This window comes from Eriocheir sinensis, chromosome 19, assembly GCF_024679095.1.
Source record: "Eriocheir sinensis breed Jianghai 21 chromosome 19, ASM2467909v1, whole genome shotgun sequence".
Lineage (NCBI taxonomy): Eukaryota > Metazoa > Arthropoda > Malacostraca > Decapoda > Varunidae > Eriocheir > Eriocheir sinensis.
Window position 1 is genome coordinate 15,472,490 of NC_066527.1, and position 27,521 is coordinate 15,500,010.

At 38.8% G+C, this 27,521-nt stretch overlaps 1 protein-coding gene and 1 long non-coding RNA gene across 5 annotated transcripts in view; one reads left to right on the top strand and one right to left on the bottom strand.

The window, feature by feature from the left end:
* The first annotated feature begins 4,812 nt into the window (after positions 1-4,812).
* LOC127000772 (uncharacterized) lies at positions 4,813-10,201 on the top strand. 2 transcript variants are annotated; one of them, XR_007754498.1, is made up of 3 exons: positions 4,833-6,189; positions 6,312-7,956; positions 8,103-10,201. It is a non-coding gene; the product is annotated as an uncharacterized LOC127000772 (long non-coding RNA). The 2 variants fall into 2 exon arrangements; XR_007754497.1 differs by having other exon boundaries at positions 4,813-6,189; positions 6,312-10,201.
* Positions 10,202-15,040: 4,839 nt separating this feature from the next.
* LOC127000771 (RYamide receptor-like) overlaps positions 15,041-27,521 on the bottom strand; it is a 152,778-nt gene continuing 140,297 nt past the window's right edge. For all 3 annotated transcript variants that reach the window (XM_050864809.1, XM_050864807.1, XM_050864806.1), the window contains exon 5: positions 15,041-15,171. The gene's annotated coding sequence lies outside the window, so the exon portion shown is untranslated. The remainder of the gene's footprint in view (positions 15,172-27,521) is intronic.

Consider the following 27,521-nt stretch of genomic DNA (forward strand, 5'->3'; position numbering starts at 1 on the left):
TGAGAGAGAGAGAGAGTCAGTGTGTGGGGAATACTGAAACACACACACACACACACACACACACACACACACACACACACACACACTTCGTCTCTGTTTGTCTCTGTCTGTCTCTCTGTCTCCTTTTTCTTCTGCATCTTTTTTTTTCTCATCTTTTTTTCCTCGTTTTTCATTTATTTTTCATTTTTTCCTTTTTCCTCCATTTTTCCCCTTTTCCCTGTCACTCAGGTATTATTTTTCCCTCTTCTCCTTCACCTTAACTTTTTGCTCTGAACTTATGATGCTTGTTAAAACTTTTCCTTCTTTCCCCTCCTCTATTCCCTGTCCTTTGTTTGGGGGGTTATATTAATAGCATCATTATCCTTGTATTTCATCTCCTCTTTCTGTTCATGTTTCTGTTCTTCTTATTCTGCTTCATTTATTCTTGTTTTTACTGTAATTCTTCTTCTTTTGGCTTTCCTTTTCTCTTTTACACTTTTTCTTCCTCTCTTTGCACTATATTTCCTTTCTTTCATATGTTTTTATTCTCTCTTCTTATTTTGCTTATTTTATTTGTGTTTTCCACTTTATTATTTCTCCTCATGAAACTGTTTTTTTTTCTCCTTTTTTTGGCTAGTTTTTCATTTTTATCTTCGTTCTTTTCTTTCTTTTTAGTAGTTTATCCTCTTCTCTTTCCTTTCATGTTTTTCTTTATTTTTTTCTTAGTTCTTTTCCTTTTTAGTTACTGTAATTTTCCTCTTTTGATTTTTCCTCTCAATCCTTCGTTGCTTTTCTTTATTTCCTTCGTCGTTTCCTTCTTTCCTCTTCAGTTATTTTTTCTTTTCTGGATTTTCCTTCTTAGTTTTTCTATTTCCCTTTTTATTTTGGTCATATTTTGCTTTTTTTTCTCTTTTTTCAATATTTTTTGAGGCTTGCGTTTTATTCTGAGTTAATATTTATACTATCTTTATCGTTTTTTTCCTTCTCTTTTTTTAATAATTTCTTTCCTTAATGTTTTTTTCAGATTTTGGTCACAACATTTTACTTTTTTCCTTTTCTTTTTAGTATTTTTTAAGCCTTTCGTTTTTTTCTGGGTTAAAATATATACTTTCTTTTTCGTTATTTTTTCTTCTTTTTTGTAATTTCTTTCCTTGATATTTTTTTCAAATTTTGGTCATATTTTACTTCTTTTCTTTTTTTCAATATTTTTCGAGCCTTGCGGTTTTGCTGGGTTAATATTTATACTTTCTTTTTCGTTTTTTTTTTCCTTTTTAGTAATTTCTCTCCTTGATATTTTGTTTTAAATTTGGTCACTACATTTGACTTTTTTTCTCCGGCATTATTTCAGACTTTCATTTTTCCTGGGTTAATATATATATCCTACTTTCTATTTGTTTTTTCTTCTTCTTTTTTTTGTAATTTCTTTCCTTGATATTTTTTTCTTCAGATTTTGGACATATTTTACTTTTTTCTCTTTTTCAGTATTATTTGAGCCTCGTTTTTTCTGGGTTAATATATATACTTTTTTGGGGCCCCGCAGACCGTGTTGGTAATTAATAAACCCTTTTTTTTTCCTCTACGGGACTAGAAATATGCTACACATTTATATTTTATTCCCTCCGTGGACTCTATAGATATTTTACAATGCGGGAAACTCACCTCATCCATTTTATATTTATTTATCCATTAGGTATTTATCCAATTTATTTATTTTTTTGCACTGTTTATCCATTATTTAACCTTTATCCATTTTTATCCATTTTTTCTTTTTTATCCATTCATTTTCTCTGTGTTTCCCTTATTTATATATTTTGTTCTTCTTTTATCCGTCTTTTATTAATTTTATAGTTTTCTATCCATTATTTTTTTTTCTTTTTTATTCGTAATTTATCCATTATTTATCCATTATTTATCTATTTTTATTTTTTATTCGTAATATATCCATTATTTATCCATTATTTATTTATTTTTCTTTTTTATTCATTATCTATCCATTATTTATTCATTATTTTTTTTATTCATTATTTACTCATTATTTATCCATTATTTATTTATTTTTCTTTTTTATTTGTTATTTATCCATTATTTATTTCTTTTTCTTTTTTATTTGTTATTTATCCATTATTTATTTATTTTTCTTTTTTATTCATTATTTAATCATTATTTATCGATTTTATTTTTATTTATCAACTATTTTGCATTATCCATTCCATTATTAATCCATTTTTTGCAGTATTTGTCCAGCATTTATAATTTTTTTCGATGTTTATCCATTATTTATCATTTTTTTTTTTATTCTTCCATTATATTTTCATTTTGCGATGCGGGGACTCCCCTTATCCATTTTATCTCTTTTTTTATGTAATCTTTTTCAACCGTTTTTATTTTTATTTTTCTTATATATTCTCAACTTAATTTTACGCAACTTAAGATTTACACAACTTACCTTGATTCTTCTCATTACCTTTCTCTTACCTTTAATTTGCCTCACAATTCACCTAACCAGCCTTTATTTTTCTTCTGCAATCCTTTTTATATTTTCCTTTTTCACTCTCCTCCCGAAATTGAACTCTTTTCGCCCCTCCTCTGCACTCTTTTTAGGAGCAGTAAGTAGCGGGCTTTTTTTTTCATTATTTTTTTATGCCCTTGAAGTGTCTCCTTTGCTGTAAAAAAATAAAAAAAATCGTCACACCTATAAATTTATCCTTACCTTTCTCCTTACCTTTTCTTACCTTCACTTTCCACCCAGAATTCGTCTTATCAGCTTTTGTTTTTCTATACAATCCCTAGACTTATTATTTAGTTAATTCTTTTTATTTCCCTTTTTCACCCAGGTCACAATCATATATATTTATCCTGGGCTTTCATCTTCCTCTTACCTGTAATTTACACGACAGATCCTCTTACCATTATTATTTTTTCTTATACGATCTTCTGACATCAATAATTCAACCTTGTCTTTCCGTATTTGATCAAGGAAGTCACCCATCAATAAATCAATTTTTTTCCTACTTACCTTTCTCTTTCCTTTAATTAACCTCACCACTCATCTTACCAGCTTCTCTGTCCCATGTGTAATTTTCTAACTTATTAATAATCCAATCTTGTCTTTCCGTATTTGATCAAGGAAGTCACCCATCAATTAATCATTTTTTTTTCTACTTACCTTTCTCTTTCCTTTAATTAACCTCACAACTCACCTTACCAGCTTCTCTGTCCCATGTGTAATCTTCTAAGTTATTAATAATTCAACCTTGTCTTTCCGTATTTAATCAAGTAAGTCACCCATCAATTAATCATGTTTTTTTTTTTACCTTTCCCTTTCCTTTAATTAACCTCAAAACTCACCTTACTAGCTTCCCTTTCTCTTGTGTAATCTGACTTATTAATAATTCAACCTTTTTTATTATTCTTTTTTTTCCTCAAGTCACACAACTACTACACAACTACTACTTTTCTCCTTACCTTTCTCTTTCCTTTAATTTACCTCAAAACTCACCTTTCCAGCTTCTCTTTCCCTTGTGTAATCCTCTGACCTATTAATTCAACTTTTTTATTTTCCTTTTTTATACAGCTATTAATTTATCCAAACTTTTCTCCTCCCCTTTTTTCTCACCTTTAATGTACCCTACAATTCGCCTTACCAGCTCCTGTTTTCCTATATAGAACTTAATTAGTATTGGAGAAAGAATAATCGAAAGAAGAATGGTGGATAGAAAAATTAGAGGAATGAAGGAAAGATAAATTAAATAAAGGAAAATAAAGTAATGTAATCCATATTTGAACTCCATCACAGTACGTGTATGTATCTTTCCTGGCCAATGGATTTCGTCTTCATTAGTCTAAATTTAATCTATTCTACATTTTTTTTCATTATTATTTTTTATGTTTGCCCAAGGTTTACATTTATTTTAATCCCATGGCAGTACATATATATTTTTTTTCTGGCCAATGGATTTCCTCTTCATTAGACTAAATTTAATCTATCCTTCATTTTTTTCATTATTATTATTTACGTTCGCCCAAGGTTTACATTTATTTTCACTCCATGACAGTACGTATATATATATTTTTTTTCTGGACAATGGATTTCCTCTTCATTAGACTAAATTTAATCTATCCTTCATTTTTTTCATTATTATTATTTATGTTCGCCCAAGGTTTCTATCTATTTTAACCCCATGACAGTACACATATACATTTTTTTCTGACCCGTAGAGTTCGTTTTTAAATCGTTAACTTTCCATGGCCGGCAGCAGCATATTTTATTTTATCATTCCTTCCGTGGACAATAGGAACATTTTTTGAGGTCCGGAAAATATACCGAGTGCGGATATTTTTATTAATTCTACTGTGATGCAATTTTTTATCTCTCTCCATATGCATTTTTGGGGGCCTTGCCGAATATACAGGTAAGACAGGTGGCTTTTTTTGGTTGTTTTTATTTGTTTATTTGTTTGGTTGGTTGGTTGTGTAGGTATCTTTTTCTCCTTCCATTTTTTTAATATTCATTTTTTCATTTTTTTATTGAAACTTTTTTTTTCATTTTGTCTCAATTCCTTCTTTCTTTCTCCCTTTTTTTTTTCTTTCTCACGTGACTGTTCTTCTTTCCATATTTCTGTTGTTTTTTCATCCATTAATTTTTATTTATATACATTTTTTTTTTTTACTGACTGCCATTTCTCTCACGCTCTCTCATATAAAAAAAAGGGCGCTGTTCTCTCACTCTTTCATTGCTATTCATCACTTATTTTCAGTTCTCTCTCTCTCTCTCTCTCTCTCTCTCTCTCTCTCTCTCTCTCTCTCTCTCTCTCTCTCTCTCTCTCTCTCTCTCATACAAAGGTGATTAAAAGGTCGTTTCTATGCAAAAATAACATGTATTATTCCATCCGGCTTGTCATACAACACATCAGCGCGAGACGAATCCTTAAAACTAGTTGAATACGTATAAATAATCCTGTGTTCGTGTGTGTGTGTGTATGTATGTGTAGAGATGGCAGGGGTAGGTTGTGCGTGTGCGTGGGGGGGAGGGGAGGGATGGGGGGGAGGCCGTGTGTAAGTGTGTGTGTTTGGGTATATATGTATGCTAATTGTTTCCTGTCTGCCTGTTTCTATCTTTCCCTGTATGTCTGTATGTTTGTGTGTTTGGCTGTATGTATGTATGTGTATATGTGTCTTCTGTCTCCCTGTACGCATTTCTCTGTAGGTGTCTCCTTTTGCCTGTTCGTATATATGTATGTATATATGTATTTATTTACGTATATAAGTATGGAAGAATCGCGTATAAGTCATCCCAGTGGTTTATCATGACGCACGGGGCGAAGGGAGAGGGACAGGTAATTTACAGGTGAGTTCACAGGTAATCAGTGAAAGGTAGATGATTAATTAGAGGCGTGACAGGTAAAGGTAATGGGCGATTGGAGATGAAGGGACAGGCGGGTGTGACCATGAATATTAAGTAGACGCAGAACAATTATTAGACCTGGTAGTTAGGGAAATATAGCGCAGGTAATTATGAGAGGTAAAATATTAATTAGAGGCGTGACAGGTAAAGGGAATGGCCGATTGGAGATGGAGAGGTGGATATGACCATGAATAAAAAGTAGATGCGGATACATTATTAGGACAAGTAGTTGGGGTAGTGTACCTCAGGTAATTATGAAACGTAGACTATTAATTAGAGGCGTGACCGGGAAAGGTAATGGCCGATTGAAGATTAAAGTAACAGGCGAATATGACTATGAATGTCAGTAGATGCCGATACATTTTTAGGGCAGGTACCTATGGGAATGTAGCTCAGGTAATTATGAAAGGTAAATGATTAATTAGAGGGATGTCAGGTGAAGGTAATGGCCGATTGAAGATAAATGTGACAGGTGAGCAAGTACGAGAAAGTGGAGATATGGTCCTTGTAGCGCGAGGGGGAGAGGTAATGATATGTAGTAGAAAAGAATAGTTAAAAGTTTTGTCATGAATTAGGGGAACAGTAAGCAATTCAAGAGGTTAGCGGCCAAGATAGGTACGAGAAAGTGGAGACAGTCCTTGGAGAACGAGGGAGGAGAGGTAATGATATGTAGAAAAGAAGAATAGTTTGAGGTTTTATCATGAATTAGGGAAACGTAAGCAATTCAAGAGTTTAGCGGCCAAGATGGGTACGTGAAAGTAGAGACAGTCCTTGGAGCGCGAGGGGGGAGAGAATATGTAGAAGGGGTAGAAGTTTTATTATGAATTAGGGGAACAGTAAGCAATTCAGGAGGTTAGCAAGCAAGATGGAGTACGAGGAAGTAGAGACAGTCCTTGGAGCACGAGGGGGGAGAGAATATGTAGAAGAGAAGAGGTAGAAGTTTTATTATGAATTAGGGGAACAGTAAGCAATTCAAGAGGTTAGCAAGCAAGATGGAGTACGAGGAAGTGGAGACAGGCCTTGGAGCACGAGGGAAATGTATAAATGGATGGATGAAGTTTAAATGTATAAGTAGAAAACGTGATTGAGAAAAAATAAAACAGAAGAATAATTAGAAGTATTATAATGGACGAGGGGAAGAGGAAGCAATTCAAGGGGTCAGCAAGCAAGATGTAGTACGAGAAAGAGGAGATGTATTCCTTGGAGCACGAGGGGGGTACAGGTAATGATATGTGCAGCAGGTAATCTCCATGTTGATGAGCGGTTAATGAGACAAAGGTAGGTAACACCCGGGTGATGAGCAGGTAATTAGACACATTAGTGGAGGGAGGAGATGCAGGTACCTAAATACGTGTTATTAAGGTGGGAAAAAAAAGTGTTAGTAGACTGACAAGTGATGGAATATGTTATAAGCATAGACCGACCAGGGAAGATAAATGACTTAGGCCGTGGCCACACAGAAAGCGAGAAAGCTAGCGAGAGCGGCAAGGCGAGTTTCTGTTGTCACACGAAAAGCGAGGCGAGGCAAGGGTTGTCATGGCAACGAGGCCCGCAGACTAGTGTAGCAGTATAGCCGGCGCGTCGGCGCAAACGAGGGATGAGGTGAAATGTTTTATAAATAGCTCCGTGCTTCGCTTATTTTTCGTTTTATGAAAAATCTGTATACACCATCGTGTTCAGGAGGCTTTTCACTATAAGATGGAATTGTTTATTTTAGTACTCATTTCATAGCCGCTGCAAATGGTAGCTATATGTAAAATGTGTTATAAACATTACGGAGTGATTATTGAACTTCAACTCATCACTATTTATTTAGTTCCTGTTTTATTGTGTTTTCACAAACATATTCGAGTTTTGCATTCACTGCTGCGTTTAACGGTGTTAACCAAAATGTCCTATCTTGTGTATGAGTTGAGTTACGGCAAATAATATAGAAGCATGTCTGTGATGTCACTCCTCACTGAACAATCTCGCACGAGAAAAGTTAATTGTCAACTCTTCTCGCTTTCTCGCCTACCAGCTCGCTTTCTTGCGTACCAGCTCGCTTTCTCGCCATTACCTGCTCGCTGCCAATGTGGCCACCTCCGTTGCTTATAATGTATTAAAGTTTCTCGCTATCGCTCGCTTTCTCGCTCCTTGTGTGGCCGCGGCCTTAGATTGGTTATTACGTGATATATAGATAAAAAGGTAAAGAAACTAATAAATAAAGGCAGATAGATAAGCAGTTAGATTAATAAGTTATATAGGAAATAAAAAGAAAGGTTAAAATTGAGGTTGAGATGAAAAAGTAAAGGCTAATAGACAAAGGCTGAGAGAGGAAAAAATATACATAATAGAAGATAGGTAAACAGTTAGATTCATTAATGCATGATATAGAAAGTAAGAAGAAAGAGATAGATTGACCGATAATAATGTAGAGAACAGACATAGACTAAGACACTGATTAAGAGACAAAACTTAGAAGGAAGATGTATGAGTGCATGGAGTAAGCCAAAGAGTAAATATATATTCTCTAGTGAACAAGAAGGAAAGAGGAAAGTTTGAGGAAGGAAAAAGAGATGAATATAATCGAGGTTTGTTTATCAGCATGTATGTGTATAATTTTTAAAAGTTAGAGCGGACGATCAATAGATAAATAGATAGATAAATATGCATTCTCAAATGAACACGAAGGAAATAGGAAAGTTAGAGGAAGGAAAAAGAGATGAATAAAATCGAGGTATATTAAGCAACATGTAGGTATGTGAATATTTTTTAAAAGTTAGAGCGATTGATCAATAGATAAATAGATAGATAAATATGTGTTCTCAAATGGACAAAAAGGAAATAGAAAAGTTACTAGGAAAAGCAAAAAAAAACAAAAACAATATTGGAGGTACATTTGGTAACAAGTGTGTAATATTCAAGAGATATGGCATAAGATATAGATAGATAAATAGATAGATTAGTAAATATTCTCAAATGGACAAAAAAGAAATGGGGAAGTTAGGAAAAGGGAAAAAAAAAATACAGATAAATCTTTTAAAACTAACACGCACTCATTTTGTTCGTAATCGCTTTCTCAACACACAAAAATAAGAAGGAAAAAGAGAGAAATAAACCTCAAAGCAGTAATTACATCGAAGGAGATTTACTGTTTTGATTCCTTTATGTTTTATCCTTTATTTATTTAACCTGATTCCTTCTTTTTTTATTAGTATTTATATTTAGTTTCGTTTGAAGATTGTAATTTCCTTGTTTTGTATTTGAATTTTCACCTCGGAAGTGTGTGTGTGTGTGTGTGTGTGTGTGTGTGTGTGTGTGTGTGTGTGTGTGTGTGTGTGTGTTTTCTTTCTCATTTTTCCTTTCTTTTTATTTTTTATTTCTCTTTTCTTTCTATTAATTTTTCTTTCTTTCCTTCCTGTTTTCCTTTCTTCATTTTTTTGGTCTTTTCTCTTCGGTGTGTGTGTGTGTGTGTGTGTGTGTGTGTGTGTGTGTGTGTGTGTGTGTGTGTGTGTGTGTGTGTGTTTCAGTATTCAGTCCACACACACACACTTCCTCCTCCTCCTCCTCTTGGTCCCTTCCTCTTCTTATATTCATGTCCTCCTCTCTTTTTTCCTCTTCTTCTTCTTTTCTCTCTTTTTTATTTTGTTAGTCTCATGCTATTTTTCTTTTTCTTCTTTTATTTTTTTCTTTCTTTTCTGTAATCATTTTTTCTCCTTTACCTCCTTCTTCCTTTTCTCTCCGGTTTTTCTTCTCCTTTTACTCTCCTTCATTCTTCTTCCCTTCGTTTCTTCTTTCTTGTCTTTCCTTCACTTCTCGTATCTACCTTCCTTCCTTTCTTCCTTCCTTCCTTCCTTCCATCGATTCATCTTAATATTACCTTTGCAAGTTCCTCCCTTCCAAGTTTTCCTTTCTCCTTCATACCCTCCCTCTGTCCCTTCCTTCCTCCCTCTACTTTCCTCCCTCTCCTTTCCTCTTTCACCTTCCCTCCCTCCGTCTCTCTCTCCCTTCCTCCCTTCCCCACTCCTTACCATCCTCCCTTCTCCTCCTCCCTTTTTCGATACCCTACACCCCTGTCCACCCAGCAGTGAATGGGTACCAGGTATTAATCGGGGGTTGTGTCCCGTCTCCTGGGATCTGTTCCCTTCTCCTGTAATTCCTTCCCCTCCTGTCTCTCTCCGGCATATGACCACAGATGTTGCGCCAACTAAACGAAACTTTCCAACTTTTCCTTCCTTCCTTCCTTTCCTCCATCTTCCGTTTCCTTTGTGATCTAGAGTTGCGGGTTAACTAGAACACAGTCAATGGTGGAGTACTTTAAGATAGGCGCCAACCGGGAAGTTGGAAACCGCTTGTGCCGTGGGTGAAGTTGGTACGAGGGAACTTGAGGCGCGGGATGGAGAGGTATTTAATTAGTTAGTTAGGTAGGTAGGTAGGTTGGTTGGTTAATAGATGGAAGGATAGATGGATGGATTGATAGATAAATTGATGGATTGAATGTTAGGGTGTTTTTTTAGGTGTTTATTTTTTTTCTTCCTCCTCAGTTTTTTTTTCTGTTTTCTTTCTCTTTTTTTTTAGGTCTATTTTTTTTCTTCTTGTTCTTGTTTTTTTGTTCTTGTTCTTGTTTTTTTGTTCTTGTTCTCGTTTTTGATCTTTTAGTCTTTTTTTTTGTTCTTCTTCTTCTTAGATAGTTTGAAAATCATTTTGATTTTGATAAATGTTTGATTACAGCAGAACACACACACACACACACACACACACACACACACACACACACACACACACACACACACACACACACACACACATACACACACACACATACACACACACACACTTCAATCCTACATATCACCGCCCAGCATCTTGACAAAAATTTGCGATACGTTTTATCTATACATTTTTTATCATGTTAGTATTTTGTACACAGTAATAATGACTTGATGAGGATGACGATGACCAAAGGTGTTCCTCTTTTTTTTGACAGGTAAGAACAGGTACTGGCAACAACAACAGCAGCAACAACAACAACAACACCCACGATGAAAGAGGAAAGGAGATATACACGTAAAAGTAGTAAGTGTTATGAATTTACAATGAAGTTCCAATAATAATGACGATAAGTAGAAGTATTGTCTTTCATTCCGTCTGTCCATCAACAAAGCGGAAATTTTGGTGGATGTGGCACCTGCGCATTTCTGGTTCGTGTATGCGTGAAAATCAACTGTAGTGATAGACATTTAAGCTTATTTTTCAGTAATATATTTGAATATATATGTATACAAAAAACAACTGTGTCGTTTGCATCGATAATCTTACATACAAGCACGCGAAAAGACAAGCTTGTATCAAATAACATAGTCACATCATGCTCGAACGATCTGTGGTTTTTCAAATTCTTTGATTGATAGCTCATTTCAGGTATATTAAAAGACATCTGGCTCTGCAAGTGCAAATAAAGGGTATCTTAATAATTTACTGCATGTAAATAACGATTAATAACATAAATAACATGAAAGAGTATAACTGTTGAATGCGATGCTAGGCTATTTCGAATATTAGGCTACCCATGTTATTTACATGCAACACGTCAAAATTCCTTATGTATAGACACTTGCAGAGTCGTATGTCACTTGATTTATGTAGCCTGTACCTGAATGAGATGAAATATGAGTATCTGAAAGGCTATAGATCATTCGAGTATGATCAGACTATACTGTTTGATAAACAAGTTGTTCCTTCGTGTGCTTGTATGGTAATTATCGATGAAAATCTTCTGTGTGCGGTTCATATACGATGGCTTGAGTTTTTTTTTGTATACACAAACATTTAAATATATCACTGAAAATATAAAGTTGATCTTCACGCAATCACGAACTCACAATGTACAGGTGCCACATCTACATGCGCGAGTGGACAGACGGAATGAAACGGACTATAGTAGAAGAACATAGTAGCAGTAGCAGTAGTAGTAGTAGTAGTAGTAGCAGTAATAGTAGTAGTAGTAGTAGTAATGAAAAATACATCCACATTCATACATAGTTCTTTTAGGTTTATCATTAATTATTTTTTATCATTATTATATTACATTGAACACATTTTTTTTAAACCAGTTACTGTTTATTTCATTTTATTTTGCTTAATCTTTTACTTGTGTCCGTTCACGTTTTTTTTTTTTTTTTTTTTGGGGGGGGGGGGGTCGCTTTCCGTGTTAAGGGAAGCACTGAGTGAAACTGTTTAATATTGATCCCGTTTCCTTTATATTTTGTTTCATTTCTCTTGTTTTGAAGTTTGTGGCACGTCTTGTTCATGTATAGTGCAAGTCACCGGTTCTTTCTGTTAACTCTATGGTTGTAATATTTTGTGTGCACTTCTTCCTTTCTTATTTCCTCAACCTCATAATCCTCACGTTTTTTTATTTTTTACTAACTTGTGAAAAAATTGACGCTTCTTTTTCCTTCTTTTTTTTTTCGTTTTTCTCATTTAAGTAACTTTTTGGCAATGTTTTTTTTTCTTACATTTCCTCACTTAATTTCCTCAACGTTGTAATTTTTTTTTCATTTGTGTGTGAAAATATTGACTTCCTTTTGTTTTTCTTTTCTTTTTCTTTCTGTCTTCAGGTATATATAATACAAGTCATCGCCTTTTTCATTTAATTACTTTTTGGCAGTAACTATACATTGCACTTTCTCACTTCTCCTTCCCAAAACGTCATCATACTCGTGGTTTTCATAGTGTGTGTGAGAATAGTCTGTCTTTTCTTTATATTTTCTATTATCTTTTTCCGTCAACGTTATAATTTTCACGTTCCTTCTTGCTCATGTTTGAAAATGTTGTGTTCCTTTTTTTTTTTGTCTTTTGTCTTTCAGGTATAGTACAAGTCACCTCTCTTCTCATTTATGCATCTAATTCTCATATATCCTCGTTCGCAAATGTTCCAAACACTTTTTTTTTTTTGCATTTTCGCTTTTTTTTTCCTATTTTCTTTTTTTTGCGAGTACGAGGCAGTCACGTCTATTCGTTTCCTTCGGCTCTTTATCGAAACACTCACCATTTTTCAGCCCCTCGTTGTTTCAGTTTCATTTGAGCTTGACCGAGCGGGGGAAATGTTTCTAAGGGTTCGGGTCGCTGGCTCAGACACACTCACGAGTCACTGTCTCGAGACCCGGGCTCGCCTCGCAAGGGTCTCCTGAGTCGCTCGAGGCTCGCACACGCACGGTTCGAAGCTTCGGATCACAAGGGCTTCGGAGCTTTGTTCGTTGGAGTGTGTGTGTGGGTGCCTGGCCGTGTCCATCCGACTGACTGGCAGACTGGCTAGGGAGGAAAATGGGGTGGTGAGGTGAAGTAAATTGGGTCCTGCCCCCCTCTCTCTCTCTCTCTCTCTCTCTCTCTCTCTCAGTATGTTATGAATTTCTTTTTTTTGTGTGTCCTTATTTTTCTTCCAACCTATTCTATGTATTTTTATTATTTCCGTAAAAAAACCTTCTTCCCATGACGATTATATTTTGTTATATATATTTATTTGTTTATACATTTATTTATTTATTTTATTTGTGTTTATTTATTTTTAGTTTTGACACAATTTTCTATCTGCCAAGCCTTTACATCAAATGCTTTACCTGTTTTCACCTTTGGCATTAGTTTGTTTATGTCCTCTTCCTCACTTCTTTACTCTTCACGTTTTTTTATTTCTTATTATATGTTCAGCAATACCTGTCCTTCATCCTATCACACACCTGATCTGACCTGCAGCTTATTTCCTCTTCCATACCTCCTTTCTCCCTTCCTTGACACACACACACACACACACACACACACACACACACACACGTATCTCCTCAGACTCAAGCACACATCCCCCCCCCTCCCCCCACATACACACACACACACACACACACACACACACACACCTGTCGGCCGGTGCTACAGGTGCGTCTCCACCACGCCCCGCGGCAGGGTGAGGCTCAGCAGGTGGTGGTGGTGGGGCTGGAGGGGCAGGAGCGACCCGCCCTCGATGCCTCATAAGGGGGACTCGCTGCTCGTCTCCTCCAGCATCTGCAGGAACCGCCGGCAGGAGTAAGAGGGCGTGGTCTGGTTCTTGCTCATGTTGCGGCTCTTGAAGATGATGGTGTCGTCCTTGAGCGAGATGGTGACGAGTCTGCTGGATGCGCCGCGAGGGTAGTGCGGGCAGGGCAGCGTGGTGGTGGCCTTCAGCAGGTCCGGCTCGTCGGGCGTGAAGAACCAGCTGTCCACCCACCGCCGCAAGCACGGCAGCGTGTAGGCGATGCTGCAGAAGCCGGACCTGGCGGGGAGACGCGGAGGTGAGGAGGGCGCGAGGGGAAGGATGCGCGAGGATACACAAGGATAGGAGACCAAGGGGGGAAGGATGCGCGAGGATACACAAGGATAGGAGACCAAGTGGGGAAGGATGCGCGAGGATACACAAGGATAGGAGACCAAGAGGGGAAGGATGCACAAGGAGATGAAGCTGCCACAAGAAGGATTCACAGTGATATGCGGCCAAGAGGGAAAGGATTCACAAGGATATGCGGCCACGAGGAAAAGGATTCACAAGGATATGCGGCCACGAGGGAAAGGATTCACAAGGATATGCGGCCACGAGGAAAAGGATTCACAAGGATATGCGGCCACGAGGGAAAAGATTCACAAGGATATAAAGATGCCACGAGAATGATTCACAAGGATATGCGGCCACAGGGAAAAGGATTCACAAGGATATGAGGCCACGAGGGAAAGGATTCACAAGGATATGCGGCCACAAGGGAAAAGATTCACAAGGATATAAAGATGCCACGAGAATGATTCACAAGGATATAAAGATGCCACGAGAATGATTCACAAGGATATGCAGCCACAGGGAAAAGGATTCACAAGGATATGCGGCCACGAGGGAAAGGATTCACAAGGATATGGAGATGCCACAAGGGAAAGGATTCACAAGGATATAAAGATGCCACAAGAGAAAGGATTCACAAGGATATGGAGATGCCACAAGAAGGATTCACAAGGATATGCGGCCACAAGGGAAAGGATTCACAAGGATATGAAGATGCCACAAGAAGGATTCACAAGGATATGCGGCCACGAGGGAAAAGATCCACAAGGATAAGAAGATGCCACAAGAAGGATTCACAAGGATATGCTGCCACGAGGGAAAGGATACACAAGGAGATGAAGATGCCTGAAGAGAAGGATTTAAAGGCTACACAAGATCATAAGGAGAAAGAAAGAAGAAAAAATAAAAAGAGGAGAGAAAAAAAGAAAGGAAGAAGGAAAAAGGGCAAAGATACACTAGGATATATAAGGATACGAGACCCCAAGAGCAAGAAAGGATACACACGAAGTTGAAGTCATTGCCGCGGGTTCAAAAGCACACACTAAAGGGGCTATTACGCGGGGCAAATTTTCCGTGGATCTTCAGTCAAACCACGATTTCCGCTGGCGTTGTTCTCAGATTTCCGTGGTTTTCTGACGTGTCCACGATCTTCCAAAGCTACGGTAGAGTTCCTTGAAGGACGGCGGTATTACTCACCATCATCACCATCAGCAATAACAAGAAACAAATGAGAACCACGCTAGCGGGAATCGTGGTTTGACTGAAGATCCACGGAAAATTTGCTCTGTGTAATAACCCCTTTACATACCCATACCCACCTGAACTTCGTATTCATCCAGCAGAGGATGATCGGGTTGTAGCAGGTGTGGGACATGGCCAACCAGTGGAACAAGGCCCATACCTGCTTCATGTAAGGCCACCCGTCCACCACCCACAGCTCCCGAACCACCTGCGGGAGGGAGGGAGAGAGTGACACGTATGGGGGGATGGGGAGGTGGGGAGAGACACATTAAGGGAGGCGACAAAGAGGAAGGTTTGTCATGTAATTGAGGACAGGCTTGGGGAAACTCATTAAGGGAAGGCATCAAGGAAGGGAACAAGGGAGGGAACTGAAAGAGAAGGAAGGGAGAGATTGACATGTGTAGAGGTGGTGGGACAGTGTGGAGAATCTCATTAAGGGAAGGTACAGAGGGAAAGGACAAATGGAGGGAACAAAGGGAGGGGCTAATGGAGAACTCAAAGGGAAGGACCAAAACTCTTCCACTCAAACTCTCATAAGCAGGTCTGGGTGCGAGAGAGATTTAGGGGTCTTAGTGAGCTCTGATCTCCGTCCAAGTGCACAATGCATTCAAGCTAGAAATCGAGCAAATAGGGTACTGGGATTTATTTCGAGGAGCGTAAGCAACACAAGCGCCAAAGTCTTCCTCAAACTATATTTAGCATTAGTTAGACCTCATCTTGACTATGCGGTTCAGTTCTGGTCACCTTACTATAGAATGGATATCAAAATGTTAGAATCGGTGCAGAGGAGGATGAGTAAGATGATTCAGGGGTTGAGAAACTTGCCATACGAGGAAAGACTCAAACAGTTAAACTTGCATTCTCTAGAAAGGCGAAGGGTGCGTGGAGACATGATAGAGGTTTATAAATGGATGAAGGGCTTTAAAAAGGGGGATATTCATAAGGTTTTGTTGGTAAGAGAACCGGGTAGGACACGAAGTAATGGGTTTAAACTGGATAAATTCAGATTCAACAGGGACATAGGCAAAAATTGGTTTACTAACAGGTTCGTGGATGAGTGGAATTGGCTTAGCAGTCATGTGGTGAGGCCAATACAATTGTCACATTCAAAAATAGATTAGATAAATTCATGGACAGCGATATTAGGTGGGGTTAGATACACGGGAGCAAGGGTTCAAAGGAGCTGCCTTGTACAGGCCTACCGACCTCTTGCAGACTCCTACGTTCATATGTTCTTATGTTCACAACCTTAAATTAATCAAAAGACATTCCTGAAATAACAACAGCAACAACAACAAAAATGCTACTCCACCCATAGAAAGAAAGAAGAGAGAAAAAAGAGAAGGTTTACAGGTGAATTAGTGTTGGACAGGAGATCACAACCTAATTAAAGGATTGGGTTACTATTAAGAAAAGGATTAGGTGTCTGTAGTAAGGTAATTCAACGTCCAAACAACCGATTAGAAGGGTAGGATTTAGGTGGACAGGTAGCGTATTCCCGTTGTCACATTCTTGCACAGTTCCTCTTCGCCCCGCCCTTCCCGAGGCCTTTCAGCCAATCACACAGCAGGACCCCGTATGGGATGCCAGGTTCCACTTCCCGTAAAATTGGTCATGTTTATATGTGTTTTCCATGCACAAATAGGTCGAAGATACATAAATACATATCATGTAGACGTATTTTTACAGATATTTCTCACTTGAATTTCATCGACTTTAATAAAATGCTGTCAGTGAAGAAATAGAACGGCCAGACTGGTGTATTGACATAATCCCTTGATGAGAGAGAGAGAGAGAGAGAGAGAGAGAGAGAGAGAGAGAGAGTGCATTTGTGGTTCAATGCTAACAAGACAAATCCATTACCAAGGCTCCTGGAGGGTAAGGCGGGGTGATCCAGTAGTTAAAAAAGCCTCGTGTCGCTGAACGCGTCATCTATGAAAATTCCGAAGAAAAAGCTACCCGAGAAGTCGTATTGTTATAGCAGCTACAAACAGCCGCCACTCACAGCACCACCAGCACAACTCCAGCAGCCACGTCTCGCTCAGATACGAAACAAGGTATTTCTACGAGGGACAGACAAATCAAGGCACCAACTCCCGCAGCAGAAGTCGTGTCAAGAGAGGCGCCAAGCCGAGCGGTGGCGATGTTCTGTGAGCACCGGGCGAGTACACAGATCAAACTGAAATGTTCAGCGACGTACGTACAGTTGACGTACATTCCGGGTGCATTTCTCAATACCCGCTGAACAGTAACTGTCGTTGATTGATGATAGCAGTGACTGAGGACTGTCAAGAAGCATCACAAACACACTAAGGGAAAGGCTCGCCAGCTGACTAAAATCACCATGCAGAGGAACACCTCCCATGGAACGGTGTCACTTCTACGGAACAAATTGTTCAAGGGTGTCGCATCTGTGGGGAGTGTTTCGATGTATGTGTGTGGTTACATTTCTTGTCTTATATTTCAAATGAAAAAACAGAATATTTTCTTACAAAGAACTTAGGCAGCGATAGTGGGGTCGTATTGCACCCCAGAACAAGAAACGTTATGTAAGGAGTTGTCTAAACGACCACCGGTTTTAAAACTATATTTTAATGAAAGATACTAGAATGCTCTTGCCATTATGCTTCAGCTCAGTGTGATGACCTGACTTTTATTTTCTCTCTCATTCCCTGTGGAAAGATTATTGCTTCCAGGTCTAAGACGCGTGCCCAGAGCGTGACGGAGGTGAGATCGGGATGGAGCCACACATTCCAAGTACTTTATTCCTCGTGGCAAAACTCCCTGGTTCAGTCACGCTTGTTCGCGTGCTACCAACGATTGAGGCAGCTCACAGAAGGTACCGGAGCCTTAGAACTTTTGCTAATAATGGTCTTCACATTTATGCCAAGAATCGTGCCGAATCTGTTCTCCGACTTGCCAATAACTCCTTCATCAATAAATCAAAATGTCAAAATTTTGCTAACGATAATGTTTTCATCTACCTGAAAATAGCTCCCACAAAACTTCATCTCTCTCTCTCTCTCTCTCTCTCTCTCTCTCTCTCTCTCTCTCTCTCTCTCTCTCTCTCTCTCTCTCTCTCTCTCTCTCTCACACACACACACACACACACACACACACATCAAGTGACGATGTCAACACACCAGTCTGCCCGTTCTATTTCTTCAATGACTGAATTTAATCAGAGTCGACGAAAAACAAATGAGGAATAATATAAAAAAAAAATACATCCACATAGTACACAGTTATGTATCGTCGACCTATTTATGCATGGAAAACACAGATAAACTTGACGAATTTTGCGGGAAGTGGAACCTGGCAGCTTACACGCATCTCCACTGTGTGATTGGCTGTCAGACCACGAGAAGGGCGGGGCGGAGGAGAGCTGTGCAAAAATGTGACACAGAACGGGAGACCACGAGAAGGGCGGGGCGGAGGAGAGCTGTGCAAAAATGTGACACAGATCGGGAATACGCGGACAGGTAGAAGAGGAAGAAAGGGAACCAACCAAAAAAAACAAAGATTCGAAGTAGAAGAAACGAAGGATGTAAAATAAAGCGAAAGAAAGAAAGAAAAAGTGAGGGAATAAAAAGAAACAAATGAAGAAGAAAAAACAAGCCAATAAGCAAGAAAAAAAGAATGAAAGGAAGTAAAATAAAGCGAAAGAAAGATGGAAAAAGTGAAGGAATAAAAAGTAAACAAAGGAAGAAGAAAAAACAAGCCAATAAGCAAGAAAAGAAGAAGGAAAGGAAGTAAAATAAAGCCAAAGAAAGAAAGAAAAAGTGAAAGAAGAAAAGAAAACAAAGGAAGAAGAAAAAACAAGCCAATAAGCAAGAAAAAAAGAATGAAAGGATGTAAAATAAAGCCAAAGAAAGAAAGAAAAAGTGAAGGAAGAAAAGGAAACAAAGGAGGAAGAAAAAAACAAGCCAATAAGCAAAAAAGAAAGAAGGAAAGGAATGAAGAACGGTATAACAGAATAGGGACAGAAATCATTGAGGGGAGGGTTGAGATTTGCATGTTTGTGGGCGTTGGGTGTATGGGGGAATTGTTAGAGGAAGGGAGGATGTTAGAGGGGAGAGGTAAAGGGTGACAGGCGTGTTGGTATTGGGCAGGACAGGTGTAATGTGGTTTGCAGGGGTGTGTTATAGTGGGAGGGAAGAGGAAGGGATGGTAGATGAAAGGGGTGAAGGATGGGGAAAGGAAGGAAGGAAGGAAGGAAAGAACAAAGGAAGGAATGTACGAAGGAAACATGGAAATGCAGGGAACAGAAAGCCTATTGGCTCATTACGAGGTCGCCCGCTTTGGTGATTTAATCTGCTCGACCGCCACTTGGGGCTTGAGGAGCAGATGAAAGCACCTCGATATTGAGGAGCAGATGAAAGCACCTCGTTATTCAGTTTACTCCCGACGCAGCGAAATGACGGTCGATTCTATATTTGAAGGAGTTGATGGTATTCGCATTTACTACTTCTGAGGGAAGATTGTTCCAGTGGCGGATGACTCGGTTTGAAAAGAAACTCCTTGCGATGTCTGTGTTATATCGACTCGACTGAATGGGTAAACCATTATTTCTAGTTCTTGAGTTGGTTTGCAGTTCAAAAAATTTGGAATATTTGACGTTATTGAACTTTTCAGGTAATTGACGACTTGAATCATATTCCCTCCTAGGCGTCTTTTCTCCAATGTAAAGAGATTGAGTCGCTTGAGTCGTTCCTCGTACGGTTGAGGAAGGAGGGAATGAAATAAGAAACAAAGAACAAAGATTGAAAGAAATGACAAATAAATAAATAAAGGAAGAGAATAGAAGGAAAACAACCAAGCAACCAAACCAGTAAACAAAAAAAAAAGAAACAAAGTTTCGAAGAAAAAGAAAGACAGGAAGTAAGAAAAAAAAACTATAAAAGAAGGATAAAGCAAAGAAAGAAAAAGAAAGAAAGGAATGAAAAAAGGAAAAGAGAAAGATAGAGTAAAGGAAAGAAAAAAAGAATAAACAACATGAAAATAAAAGACCAAAAGAACAAACGTAGCCAGCAAGCAAGCAACCAAGGAAAAAAATAAAACGAAGACGAGCCAGTCATGTAATCAGCTCGCTCAAGGAAGGGAGGAAGAAGGAAGGTAGGAGAAAGCTTGTTACCTTGATTAGTTAATTGCCTCACCTGCCCCCACCTGACACGCGGCGAAGGGAGCCAGCCCTAACGAACACCTCATCCATGAAATACTGTCATTACTTAACGTCTTACGCTTTTAGTTTTTACGGCAAAGGAAGGGGAATTATTTCATTGACTGCATTTATGAGTAAGAAAGTGCGTGGAGGCTTAATGGCTATATAATGGACGGAGATTGTGCGTCTAGAGCCTGGAGAGAAAAAAGGAGAAAAGCCTAGAAGCAGAAGTAGATATAGAGATAGAAAGAACGAAAGAATGAATGAAGGAAAATAAAGGGCAATGTAAGGAAAAAGAAGAAAGGAAAGGAAGAAAGAATAGAACGAAGGAGCGAAATTGAATGTAAGTTTGATGCCCATAGTTAAAGAAAGGAGAAAAGCCTAGAAGCAGAAGCAGGTATAGAGATAGAAAGAACGAAAGAATGAATGAAGGAAAATAAAGGGCAGTGCAAGGAAAAAAGAAAAAAGATAAGGAATGAAGAATAAACAAAGGAGCGAGACTGAATGTAGGTGTAGTGTCGATAGTTAATGTCAATATATGGAAATTAGATGTAGGTTTAATTATATGATTTAATGTTGATATAGATAGGTTGTTGAACGTTGTAAGAAAGTTCAGAAAGTCAACGACTCGAAAGACTAAAGCAATCATCGTGAGTTGGAAATATATTTGTGTTAAGAAGATAACAATACAAGTACGAATAAATACAGCAATAAGCTACATAATAATATGCATTGGGCAAAAAAAATCTCTTGTTGAACGTTGCGAAAATAGAGAAAGCACACGAAATAAAGGCTTAGAGTTATTATCATGGAAGCATAAATTCAGAGTTGTGTTAAGGACAGAAAACGCATAGACAGAAGAACTGATAAATGACGTAAAAAAACAAAAACAAATAAAGTAGACAAGGAAAGCACACGAAACAGAGTAAGTATCGTGGAAGCATAAAATCAGAGTTGTGTCAAGGACGAAAAATGCATAGAAAGAAAAAATGACAAACAGTAAAAAAAAAAAAAAAAAACGCCACACGCGCTTTGGCAAGATTAATTTGTCGAGAACTGAAAATTAAAACGCTGTAGAAAAAACAAAACAAAAACAATCGATGAAGCCACGAAGTGAGGCAGTTTGAGATTAATGAAGAAGACATTTGTGAGTAAATGTAAATAAAACGTAATGAAAAAATAAGAAAAAAGATTTTTTGTATTTTAAATATTGTCTACTTGGAACACACACACACACACACACACACACACACACACACACATACACACTAAAAAAACGAAGATACCAACATAAAAGTAAAAAAAAAAAAAAATCGAAGTACCATATATATACCGAGAGAGAGAGAGAGAGAGAGAGAGAGAGAGAGAGAGAGAGAGAGAGAGAGAGAGAGAGAGAGAGAGAGAGAGAGAGAGAGAGAGAGAGAGAGAGAGAGATTATTCATTTGGAGTCCTTCCCTTGCATTGAAAAGGTAGAAAGAGAAACTGTCAAGAGTAATGTCACGGGCACGTACATGGACACAAGAGGGGAAGGAGGAGGAAAGTGTACTAAATTGGAATGAAAAAACAGTAATAAGTAGAGGAGGAGGAGGAGGAGGAGGGGGAGGAGGAGGGCTATTGACGTGTTTACCTGCTCTGGACGGCTAATTAACTATATTTCCTTGCTCTTTTTATGAGACGAGCTGTGAATAGTGACAAGACTCTCTCCACACACTCTCTCTCTCTCTCTCTCTCCACACACACACACAGAGAGAGAGAGAGAGAGAGAGAGAGAGAGAGAGAGAGAGAGAGAGAGAGAGAGAGAGAGAGAGAGAGAGAGAGAGAGAGAGAGAGAGAGAGAGAGAGAGAGAGAGAGAGAGAGAACAGAACGAGAGAACGAGAAAAAGTCGCGGTCATATCACGTCTGCTTCTGGAAGGAACTCAATACATCTTCCAGATAAGGCGATGAAGGGCTTACATGAACGCCAGACCTTCTTTTAAAGCACCCATGAACACGTGTTGCCAGGTGTATGAGAGAGAGAGAGAGAGAGAGAGAGAGAGAGAGAGAGAGAGAGAGAGAGAGAGAGAGAGAGAGAGAGAGAGAGAGAGAGAGAGAGAGAGAGAGAGAGAGAGAGAGAGAGAGAGAGAGAGAGAGAGAGAGAGAGAGAGAGAGAGAGAGAGAGAGAGAAAGGTTGGGTTTGTAAAAGGGAAAGGTAAAAGATAGATAACTGAATAAAGAGTTGATGATTAATTGGAAAGTAGAAAATTAAGGAGAATATTAGGAGAGAGAGAGAGAGAGAGAGAGAGAGAGAGAGAGAGAGAGAGAGAGAGAGAGAGAGAGAGAGAGAGAGAGAGAGAGAGAGAAGCCTTTTCTGTTCGTACATATTTACAAGAGCGTCCATTTACCTCGCGCTGCAACGAAGTAACTGTCTATGTCGATGTTAAAAGTCGATAAGCTTCGCATTCGTTACACTGCATAATTTTTTTCCACTGGGGGCGACTGTTCGAGGAAAGGAAAATCCTGATTACATTTGCATCGCTTCATTGAATTGGTAACCATTTTTTGTTTAGTTTACAGAGAGACTCATCCGGCAGTGTTAAAACCTTCCCGCTGAAGTATTTAATGCACCACCCTTCCTTTTTTATTGGTGATGCCTATAGCGCCGGCAGGCTTACTTTGAGGGTCTCTTATACGACCCTCGCCCGTAATGTCTCGGGCACGTACATGGACACAAGACGGGGAGGAGGAGAAAAGTGTACTAAATTGGAATGAAAAGGTCTCGTGATTGAAAAAAAACAGTAATCAATAGAGGAGGAGGAGGAGAAAAGTGTATTAAATTGGAATGAAAAGGTCTCGTGATTGAAAAAAACAGTAATCAATAGAGGAGGAGGAGAAAAGTGTACTAAATTGGAATGAAAAGGTCTCGTGATTGAAAAAAACAGTAATCAATAGAGGAGGAGGAGGAGAAAAGTGTATTAAATTGGAATGAAAAGGTCTCGTGATTGAAAAAAACAGTAATCAATAGTGGAGGAGGAGGAGAAAAGTGTATTAAATTGGAATGAAAAGGTCTCGTGATTGAAAAAAACAGTAATCAATAGTGGAGGAGGAGGAGAAAAGTGTACTAAATTGGAATGAAAAGGTCTCGTGATTGAAAAAAAACAGTAATCAATAGAGGAGGAGGAGGAGAAAAGTGTACTAAATTGGAATGAAAAGGTCTCGTGATTGAAAAAAACCAGTAATCAATAGAGGAGGAGGAGGAGAAAAGTGTACTAAATTGGAATGAAAAGGTCTCGTGATTGAAAAAAAACAGTAATCAATAGAGGAGGAGGAGGAGAAAAGTGTACTAAATTGGAATGAAAAGGTCTCGTAATTGAAAAAAAACAGTAATCAATAGAGGAGGAGGAGGAAGAGAAGGAGGAAGAGAGGGGAGGCCTATTGACGGAGGCGAAATATATTTATGGCGGCTGCCGTGATGATGTATGACCAACTTCTTTTAAAATCACGTTGACAATTACTGCTCCTGCCCACTAATTGAACTCTTTCAAAAGGGAGACCACCAAGACACCTCTCCATCTTAAGTTGTTCTCCCCTTTGGCCTCTATATTTTTTCTGATTTGGAGCAGCACCTGTAGTGGGTCTTTTTTGTTTGTTTTTTTCCCTTAGCTGCCACCACTGTTGTTAAGAGAAAAATGTTTTGCTGCATCAGAAGTGGACTGAATTTTCCGGCGCCGCGTACGAACAACAAGTGCTTTAATCTCTCCAGCAGGTCACTAATGAACCTGAAGAATTAATCATTTATAGCCCGTAAGTAAAAAAAAAATGCCTCGTTATAATTGTGGACACAAACTTTCTGTTGCCAGCTCTTCTATGTTTCCACGTATCATGGATTCCTACTCTTTCCCCTTTCCCCTGTTCCCGAATTTTTTCACCTTCTCTCTCTCTCTCTCTCTCTCTCTCTCTCTCTCCTCCATGCCATTCATAGACACATTTTTCATTTATTAACTCTCTCTCTCTCTCTCTCTCTCTCGCTCTCCATATCTCCCTTCCACTCTGTTTTTACCCAACCTTTCAACACCACTAGAATCCTGTTCTCCTATTTTCCCAACCGCACAATTTGAAAAAGAGCAAAAAAATAAAAGAGAGAAAAAAAAGTCCGCAACAAGCGGAGGGGAAAAAATAAACATTCGCGAACCGACTCAAACACGGAGAGGGAAAAAAAAACGAGATATGAAAAAGTAAATGAAAAAACAGGTGAAGTCACTTCTCTCTCTCTCTCTCTCTCTCTCTCTCTCACTCCTCGTGTATTCCGGGAACTTGTTGACATGCGCGGTATTTTTCTGTTTTGACTCAATTTTCCATTCTGCATGTTCGTATTTAGAATCCTCTTGACTCATTTTTCATTTCTGTTCTGCGTGGCGACAAATATTTAGTAACTGCGTCCGTGTTGGCTATTTTTGTTTTGCGTACGTACTTTCCGTCTGTCTGTCTGTCTGTATCTCTCTCTCTCTCTCTCTCTCTCTCTCTCTCTCTCTCTCTCTCTCTCTCTCTCTCGCTATCATGATCAAAAGGAGGCCGACCTATTTTGTTCTTGCTTTCTTTTGTTGATGCGAGAGTGAGATCAAAGTAATGCGGAGAATATTAATAAATGGAGAAAAAAAAGTGGCTGAAAATTTATGTGGATGAGTAAGTGAACAAAGGAAGAAAATAATGAAACAGCAGATGAAAATGAAAGGAAAAAAAGTGAATTAAAATAGGAAAGAAAAAATGGAAGTAGAAGATATCAAAGGAAGAAAAAAAGCCAAGGAAGAAAAAAAAACGCATGAAGAGCGGAAGCAGAATAGTGGAGAAGAAAGTGAGAGGAAGAAGAAAACGAAGGAAGAAGAAAATTGAATGAAGAGAGGAAGAAATGAATGAAATAGAAGAAAATGAAAAGAAGAAAACGAAAAAAAAGATATGGGTGAAATAATTAAGTAGAAGCACCATGAAGAAAATGGAAGAAAGGAAAGAAAGAACGAAATAATAGAAGAAAGTGAAAAGAAGAAAATGAAGAAAGGGAGGAAAGAAGAAAGCAGGAGAAGAAACATACAGGAAGAAGACAACTTACTCCTCCTCCTCCTACTACTACTATCACTACTATTGTTACTACTACTACTACTACTACTACTGTTTTTATTTGTGTGATCATATCCTGTCCTTGTTTGATTCTTGGTCTTGTAAACTGAAGTCAGTCTCGTTTATATGAGTGTTTCCCGGTAACAAACGTCAGCATCTATTTTATATATATTTTCACTCAGGCAAAAGGTGACACACTTCATTCACGTGCTTTATTACATCGCTTTGGTTGGTATTCTTTTTACGCTTCCACTTCTCACATCAACTATTTCCAAAGGCCGAAAAGGAGGTCAACTGTGTTCGACTGAGTGTTCTTTTAGGGTCGTTGTACAGAGGAAGGGTCAAACTACCACCAGGGTCATAAAACTACCCCTGGAAATGCCCATAGCTCTTACGAAAGCCTTGTGAAATATGTGAACGTGGACTCAGTCGTGTTCTAATGAGTGTATTCTTAGGGTCGCGGTACAGAGGAAGGGTCAAACTACCATTACGGTCATAACACTATCCCTGGAAATGCCCATAACTCCTACGAAAGCTTGTCAACTGTGCGTTTCTTGGGTTCATGGTACAGAAGAAGGGTCACACTACAACTCGTGTCATAAAACTACCCCTGGAAATGCCTATAACTCCTACGAAAGCTTGTCAAATGTGTGTTTCTTGGGTTCATGGTACAGAAGAAGGGTCTCACTACCACCAGGGCCATAAAACTACCCCTGGATATCCCCCAAACTCCTCCAAATGCCTTGTGAAATAATGTGAACCTTGACGCCTAATAGTTGAAGAATTTGCCCTTTATTGTATTGACACATATATCTGGAAGATTGATTTACTCACTTCTGTATCATAATTATACCGAGGTGTTTTGGATACTCTATACTATCTTCTGTTATGGGAGCAGCAAGTAGCAGGCTTTTTTTCCTACACTTTTTGTTGCCCTTGTGCCGACTCCTTTGTTGTAAAAAAAAAGATATTTCATTCTTTCCTATATCACAGCACCACAACCACCATCACCATCACTCTCCCGTTTTCTCTTACCCCCCCCCACCTCTAACACCACCACCAGTACCACCACCACCACCACCCTCACTACCACCACCCTTCACTTTTAATCTCTTTGTCTATCACACCACCAACACCACCACGATCACCTTCCAATTTTCATCGTCCACTCTCACACCTCCCCCCCCACCCTCACCACCACCACCACCACCACCCCTCCCCTTAATCAACTTTTATCTCGTCCCACCCGCCACACCTAACTAACCAAGCGAGTAATTGGAAAAATCATTTAACGTTTTGTCTTGTGACCGCCGGGGCTCATCACATAACGAGCTGCTAATGGCACGGGCTTTGTGGAAGTAATTCGTCCTTTGCAGCGCGTTAATTAGATGGAGAAGGAGAGAGAGGAAGTTTGTTTTTATTAATGAATGAGTATTGTTATGAATTTTGAGGACTAAGAGAGAGAGAGGAATAGATAGACACATACACAGATACATAAACAGATAGATAGATAGATAGATAAAGAGAGAGGCAGCTGGATAAAGGAAATACATGGATGGGAAATGGGAGGGATGGGAGGGTAAGGAAGAGGAGGGGGAGATAAAAAGAAAGAGGAAAAAGGTGAAGAAAATCAGGAATGGGGAAAAAGGGGAAAAAAACAGAGTACGAAGCAAGATAGATAGATAGATAGATACAGAGAGAGAGAGAGAGAGAGAGAGAGAGAGAGAGAGAGAGAGAGAGAGAAGGTGCGTAATAACTTTTTGAAAATCCACGGACAAAGACAGCCACATTTCACTTAGTAATTCGGACGTGAGGATAATGAGAGAGAGAGAGAGAGAGAGAGAGAGAGAGAGAGAGAGAGAGAGAGAGAGAGAGAGAGAGAGAGAGAGAACCAAACCAGCCGTGAAACATTATCATCTCGAACACGTTTCACTCCTGCTTCATTAGCTTCGTCTGTACCTCCTCCTCCTCCTCCTCTTCCTCTTCCTCTTGAATCGTATACTGCCCGGGTGATTTAAATGTATTGGACTCACTTTACTATGTTGATGTTTGTGTATCCTTTCCCCATGTGTGTGTGTGTGTGTGTGTGTGTGTGTGTGTGTGTGTGTGTGTGTGTGTGTGTGTGTGTGTGTTTCTTTATACCAATCTGTCTTTTTCTCTTTTTTCTTTCTTTTTCTCTTTTTTCGTCTGACTCCGGTTGCCTGTGTGTCTTTGTCTGTGTCTGTCTGTGTTTCTTTCCTCTGTACAGTCTGTCTTTATCTTTCAAGCTCACTGTTATTGCCTTTCCTTCTGAGTCTGTGTCTGCCTG